Here is a 7,423-nt window from a genome sequence, read left to right as displayed (position 1 = left end):
AAGATCTACGAGCGGATACATGTTCTCTCTTGGTAGTGCAGCAGTTACTTGGAGCAGCAAAAAGCAATCTACAGTTGCTTTGTCGAGTACAGAGGCTGAGTATAGAGGTGTTACTGTTGCAGCATGTGAGGTAGTATGGCTGCAAAAGTTATTGGCTGATTTAGATATGCAGGTGGAAGGTGCAGTTGTCATTTATTGTGACAACATAAGCAGTATACAGTTGGCTAGGAACCCTGTGTTCCATGCAAGGACAAAACATATTGAGGTACGCTACCACTTTGTGAGAGAAAATGTACTAGCAGGTGAAATTGACTTGGTGTATGTCAGCACACAGGATCAGATAGCTGACATCTTCATGAAGGCATTGGGTACAAAGAAGCTTCAAAAGTTTTGAAGCTTACTTGGAGTTGCAGAGATGTAGTTGAGCTTGAGGGGGAGTGTTGAGATGACAAGCTCAATACATGCAGACATTGATGGTGGACCGCCTGGTTAGATGAGTCCACACATCTACACTTAGCACGTCGGTGGTCATTATGACTCTCACATGGCCACTGACTCATTACTTATTATATTCAGGTTGTTACACCTATTTACAGCTGGCATAGTTATAGCGCCAGTCAACTAGTGTAGTCGGTTATGCATTGTTTGACTTAGTAGACCACTTTCCTTTATGTTGTATCTTATCTATACTTTGTGTACATTGTAAAGAGTGTGGAAGAAGAAGAAAAAACTAGCAAGAAAACGTTTTGACTTCCATCTCTCTTCTTGTCACTTGAGTGAGCTTCTCCTTGTGCATTCTGTGTGTGTTCGGCGCAGCATCTTGAGCAACTCCCCCCACCACGCGATTCTTGACAAAAGCCACCTTTGGTTATGTGTTTACCTTTGCTGGGGCTGCTATTTCTTGGATGTCGAGGGTGCAAAAATGCATGGCCCTCTCTAATATAGAGGCTATGTATATTGCAGCCACTGAGGCTTGTAAGGAGACTCTCTAGTTAGTCCATTTTGTGGCAAACCTTGGTATCACTAACATGGTCCCTACATTGCATTTGGATTTTATGATTGCTATCCAGCTAGCCAAGAATCCAGTCTTCCATGTGAAAATGAAGCACATTGAGGTGCAGTACCACTTTATCAAAGGAGTCACTGAGGACAAGTCTGTTGACCTTATCAAGATCTTACTTGGCCAAAATCCTATAGATCTACTCACGAAAAGTCTCTCGGCTGAGTGACTTGCATTCCTTAGAAAGTTGATGGGCATTGAATGAGATGACCTCTATTCCTCATCCTATTGTACTCTATGTACACATTGTACTTTGTCACTTTTTTTCTTGTTCCTTCTTCACTCAAGGCACATTCACCTTTAAGTGGGAGCTTGTCAGGGGTAAAGGCGCCTATACCTAGCTGCTCGTGTATTACTACACTGATAGTACCTGCACCTGCATACTACAGATTGCAGGAATCCATCACTATCACTTCATTCTTTATTTTTTCACTAACATTTGAATAAAGGGAAGGCCGGTCACACATTGTGACTATTGGATTTTCCACATCTTTGAGTCTCTCTCTCTTGCTCTCTTTCTCTATCCGCGATAGCTCACACCTCTCTTGCTTCCACTTGCATGTGCTTCCACTTGGTAGAACCTACCCACTCTTTAAGAAAACATTCTACTCAATCCCTTTTCTAGTATTAACTCATAGTATGGGTAGATACATCTATACTATGCAAGCCTATAATTGCTTACCTTATGATTTATCTCTAATGCAATAGTCCTAGAGGGGAAGATAGGTAATATTATTCTCCTAAGCACTCGTGTGAAATGCTAGTAATGTGTGTGTGCATGTATATATATGCAAATGTTTTATACATATGATTCAAAAGATCATACAAAATTTCTTATAGTGGGATGTGTGTGTATGTGTGGGCATTTGTATACATATAAAGAACTAGTGTATCATAAGACTAATGCTAGCAACTTGTGTGTGTGTGTGTGTGTGTGTGTGTGTGTGTGTGTGTGTGTGTGTGTGTGTGTGTGTGTGTGTGTGTGAAGAGAGAGAGAGAGGTGTCCACCAACACCATCATGAGGAGAGAGAGTATTTCTCTCTCTCAATCTCTCAATATAATTATCAAGATATTGTGTGTGTATGTGTGTATGTATGGGCATGAGAGAGAGAGAGGGAGGGAGGGAGGGAGAGAGAGGAAAAAAATTTGGAGAGAGATAGAATAAAAAAGTTTGGGAGAGAGAAAAAGAGGAATTAGAATAATTTGAAGAAGATAATGAAAAAATTTAGGGAGAGAGAGAGAGAATAAAAAATTAAAGAGATAATAAAAGATTTTGAAAGAGAAAAGGTATAGCATAATAAACTGTTACAAAATTGCTACATTTGATACACCTAGATAAATAATAAATTTTCATTGAAATAAAATTGATGATAGTCCTTGGGAGGAGTCTTTCCAAGCCTAAGTGGGTGAAGGGTCCAGTTGTTACTTGCATCCATAAAAAGGACGAAGGTGAGAACCTTATCACCTAATGTGTATTGTAAGTGTCATCATGGAACCCGGTTGTCATCTTGGTTACACTTACAAAGACACTAGAAACCCCAGACCCTAAGGACAAAAAATGCTTCATCAAACTACACAAATTTTCATCTCAAAATACTAGTTATCATTACATCTCAAAAAGTAGGGAATTACATTTAGCATTACTAACAATATCCTTGGATAAGATATACCTAGCTTGGGTACCCATTAGTAGTTAATCACAAGTCACTAACCACAACACGTACTATCTCATTAATTCATGGAATATATGCCAATGCACTTTTCCTCACTCAAGATCCAAAATTTTAGCTTGGAGGGCTAAGGATGGTAAAACCATTAATACACATATAAAAAGTATATGTCAATAACAATAACTACGCTAATTAAAAGGTGACCATTGATTACAAGGTACCTTGGATACTTTGAATATCCGGTTATGAGGCAAACACTTTACTAATATGGTATTGTTAACTATAATAATCCATCATGCTAATTAAAGCTATTTTTTATATAGGAAGAGTTTTAATGATGAATCAAAGGGTTAGTATAGATGCTAGATTAAGAGATTCTATTAGTGCCAAATTATTCAATTATCAAGTAGCTTCAAATTTTAATAAGAAAAAGTAACATATGCTCACACTATACCCTTGTAAGGTTTCATTTAAAGTAGCATATGCTCACACTATACCCTTGTAAGGTTTCATTTAAAGTAGCATATGCTCACACTATACCCTTGTAAGTAGCTTCAAATTTTAATAAGAAAAAGTAGCATATGCTCACACTATACCCTTGTAAGGTTTCATTTAAAGTTGAAAGCAACACATTAATATCCTCTTGAACTTTCATAACTGTAAATGCACCCAATTAGCACAAGGACTTTGCATGCCCACATGCATAATAGATTTATTTTGATATATTTTTATTTTTGTAAAGCCATTAGAATAAAGTGTCTTTGCTTTATTTGCACAAAGCAAGTCATGTAAGGTGAGGAAAAGCAATAACTCAAAAAGGATGCTTTCAATGCACTTTAGGCACAAAATTTTAATTTAATATTATAAATTCATGCATGGGGGAGGTGCTCACCCATGCATAGGGGAGATTGTACCCATTCTTGTGTCACATAAGTTTTGGAATTATTTTCTCTTGTGTTACTTATTCGCTTCTTATTTTCTTTTCATTATTGGTTATTGTATGGTAAAGGCAATCCTTGCTATATATAGGAACACAATGGTGTACAATTCTTATTTTGTTTTCACTATTGGTTATAAGATGGTGAAGGCAAGCCTTGCTATACATAGGAACACAATGGTGTATTGTGCATGCTTATATTGGCCTTCAGTTGATTCCTTCACAATTCACATGTCTATATGGTACTTTGGTTTTTGATATCTAAAGAGCAAGAGAGAGAGACTCAAGATGTGGAAAATCCAATAGTCAAAATGTGTAACTAGTCTTTTCTTATTCATTAGTCATTGCAAGAATAAATAATGAAGTGATATTGATGGGCTCTCGCCACCTACAATGTACAAGTGTGCATGTACTATAAGTGTAGTGAAGTATAGTGAACATATGTGCAACATAGGCACAAGTGCCTTTATCTGCAACAACCTCTTGCTTAAAAGGTGAATATGCCTTTATTACTGAGGAGAGAACAAGAAAAAAGAAAAGTACAAATATGTATAGGGTACAATAAAATGAGGAAATATATCATCTCATCCAACACCCATTATCTTGCTAAGGAATGCAAAACATTGCACTGAGAGACTTTTAGTGGGTAGATCTGCAGGATTTGGTCAGTTGAGATCTTGCTAAGCTCAATGGACTTGTTCTCAATTAACTCTCTGATAAATTGGTTTTGCACCTCAATGTGCTTTGTCTTCACATGGAAGATTGGATTCTTGGCCAATTGAATAGCACTCAAAGAATGTGTATGCAATGTAGGGACCACATTAGTAATACCAAGGTCTGCCACTAGACGACCTAACCAAAGAGTCTCCTTGCAAGATTTAGTGGCTGCAATATACTCTTCCTTTGTAGTAAATAGGGTCGTCCATTTCTACACCTTGGATATCCCAAAAACATCACCTATAGTAAAGATGAAGACATAGCTAGAGGTGGAATCCCTACTATCTACATGTCTTGCATAATCAGAGGCTGTGTACCCCATAACTCTTTTATGCTTGCCATAATAACATATGCACATATCTATAATGCCCTTAAGGTACCTCATGATACAATTCACAACATTCTCAATGCCACTTGCCAAGTGTACCCATATAGCATGCTATAATTTTCACAACAAATTCTATGTTAGGACGAGTGGCTATCATGGCATATATCAAACTACCCACTATAGATGCATAAGGGATATTGGCTATCTCATCCTTCTTCTCATTAGACTACAAACAATTGGCTTGACTAACCTTCACATGAGAAGGTAAAGGACAACCAATAGTCTTAACATCTTGCATATGAAACCACCCAAGGACCTTCTGTATGCACTTCTTCTGTGATAAGTAAAGAGCCTCTTAGAGGGATCATGCTTGATACACATCCCAAGAATATGTGAGGTCTATCCCATGTCCTTCATCTCAAATATCTTCTTTAGCTAACATTTCAAGGCATCCAACTCATCATGCGCGCTTCCAACAATCAACATATCATCCAAATAGAGTACCAAAATCATAAGGCTGCCATCATGGGCCTTCTTCCTATATAAACACAATTCCATATCATTGTAGATATATCCCTGTGAATGCATGAAAGTATCAAAATTGTGGTACCATTCCCTATGTATCTACTTAAGCCTATAAAGGCTCTTTCTCAACCTACACACTAGGTATTTCTTACCTTTTTCCTCAAAGCCCTAAGGCTGCTGCATATAAATCTCATCATGTAAGTCTCCATGTAAGAAAGTTATCTTTATATCCATCTGATAAAGGTTGATATCTAACTCTACAACTAAGGCCGAAACCAATCATAGGATAGTCATCTTGATTACACGAGATAAGAATTTAACAAAGTTAATACCATGCTCCTACTTAAATCCCTTGGCAACTAATCTAGCCTTATACATTGGCTTGGGCAATCCAAGGATACTCTTTAGCTTGTATACCCACTTGTATGTCAAAGCACACTTTCCATTTGGCAAAGGAATCAAATTTTACATCTGATTTTTTTGCAATGAGTTATAATGTGACTACATGGCCCTCTTCCAAGGGTAACTATCACCTTTGTGCATGGCCTCATCATAAGTAAGAGACTCACCAAAATCTATCACCAAAATATAGTGCATGGAGGGAACAAATTTCTCAAGAGTATGTCTATCTCTAGTAGAATGTCTCAAGGTAAGCTATGAGGCATATACATCTTGTCTAACATCATAATCATAGACTACTAGAGTATTAGTTGTTGTAGGCTATCTAGTTGGTTGTACAAGAGCAAGAGGCTCTTCCTAAAATATCACCCTACATACCTAAACTACATGGTCAAGCTACTTATGCATTTTCTCCTCATGGAAAACAACATCATGGCTACAGATGACCTTTCAAGCCTATGGATCCCATAGGTGATAGCCCATATCACTTCCATCCCCATAACCAAGAAAGATGTATTTCATTGTCTTACGATCCAACTTATTGCACTTGTCCTTGGAAACATGGTAGAAAATATCACAACCAAAGACATGAAAATGAGCATATGATGGAGGTTTTCTAGACCATGCCTCCTATGTAGCCTGATAGTCAATAGCACTGCATGGGGATCTATTAATCAAATGTACGATAGTAGTAATTTCCTCAGCCTAGAAATGTTGTGGTAACTTATCTAGCTAAGTATACTATAGACTCTCTCCTGAATCGTTCTCAAATGCTTTAGATATATACTCATCCCCATTGCCAGATCAACATTTTCTTGGGATCATGGAGAAGCTCTTCTCCCTTCTTGCATACATGGCTACGGAGGTCAAAGCTCGGAGCTTGGAAATGGAAATTTTTGAGGGCGCATCTTGAATCATGGAGCTATTGATGGATTAGTAGGAGAGGTACTCAATCAAATTCAAAGGTAAGCTCACTACATTTGTGTGTAGAAGAGTGTGCATGGCTATGCGAGAGGTAGCCATAGCTCTCAACTTGAAATGATTAAAGAAATCAGCAATCTATGGGTCTTGTTGGTTTGCTCGTAAGAGCGACAACACTCTTCCACACTCCCTTTCTCATGCTCAAGAAGGAAGCAAGAGCAAGAAGCAAGAAAATAACAAGTTTAGCCATACACAAGAATGAGTTTCTCCATTCATTTCTTGACTTTTATATATGCCATGTCCTCTTCTTGGGCAGCCATCCTCTTTTTGGTCTAGGCCTTTGTCCATTTCTCTACTCTCTTTCCTTCTCCTTTCTATTAGCGTAGGCCTCAATCCGCACCTCTCATTCTTTATAGCTTCCATGGGAGAGAGCGAGAGGGCTCTTTTAAAAAATGATTTGCATGGGAGAGAGTCACAGATCATAAAATTCTGAAGTGGATTTTTACTCTGCCTGATCTTAATATAAGGCAATGACATTGGATCGAGATTCTACACGAGTATGACTTTGAAATTAAGTTTAGACCTGATAAAGAAAATGTAGTAGCAGATACCCTTACCCGTAAAGCCTTCCTTAATGCTCTTATCACTGAAGAACCATCTAGGACAGAAACTTTGGCTACAATGGTATCAATGCCAACTAATCCTATCATCGAGTTGACCAAGGATGAAGCAAATAAGGACCCAGACTATCAACAATTGTTTTGGGAAGTTCAAAATAAGGAACAAGATCCCAAACTCAAGACTAAGTATCAGGAATTCTCTATAGATGAAGACAAAGGACTTGTTTATTTCAGAATGAGACTATG

This window comes from Lygodium microphyllum, chromosome 5 (assembly GCF_053477565.2).
Source record: "Lygodium microphyllum isolate KBCC chromosome 5, Lygodium_microphyllum_v1.1.10, whole genome shotgun sequence".
Taxonomy (NCBI): domain Eukaryota; kingdom Viridiplantae; phylum Streptophyta; class Polypodiopsida; order Schizaeales; family Lygodiaceae; genus Lygodium; species Lygodium microphyllum.
Note: the sequence above shows the minus strand (reverse complement) of the source record.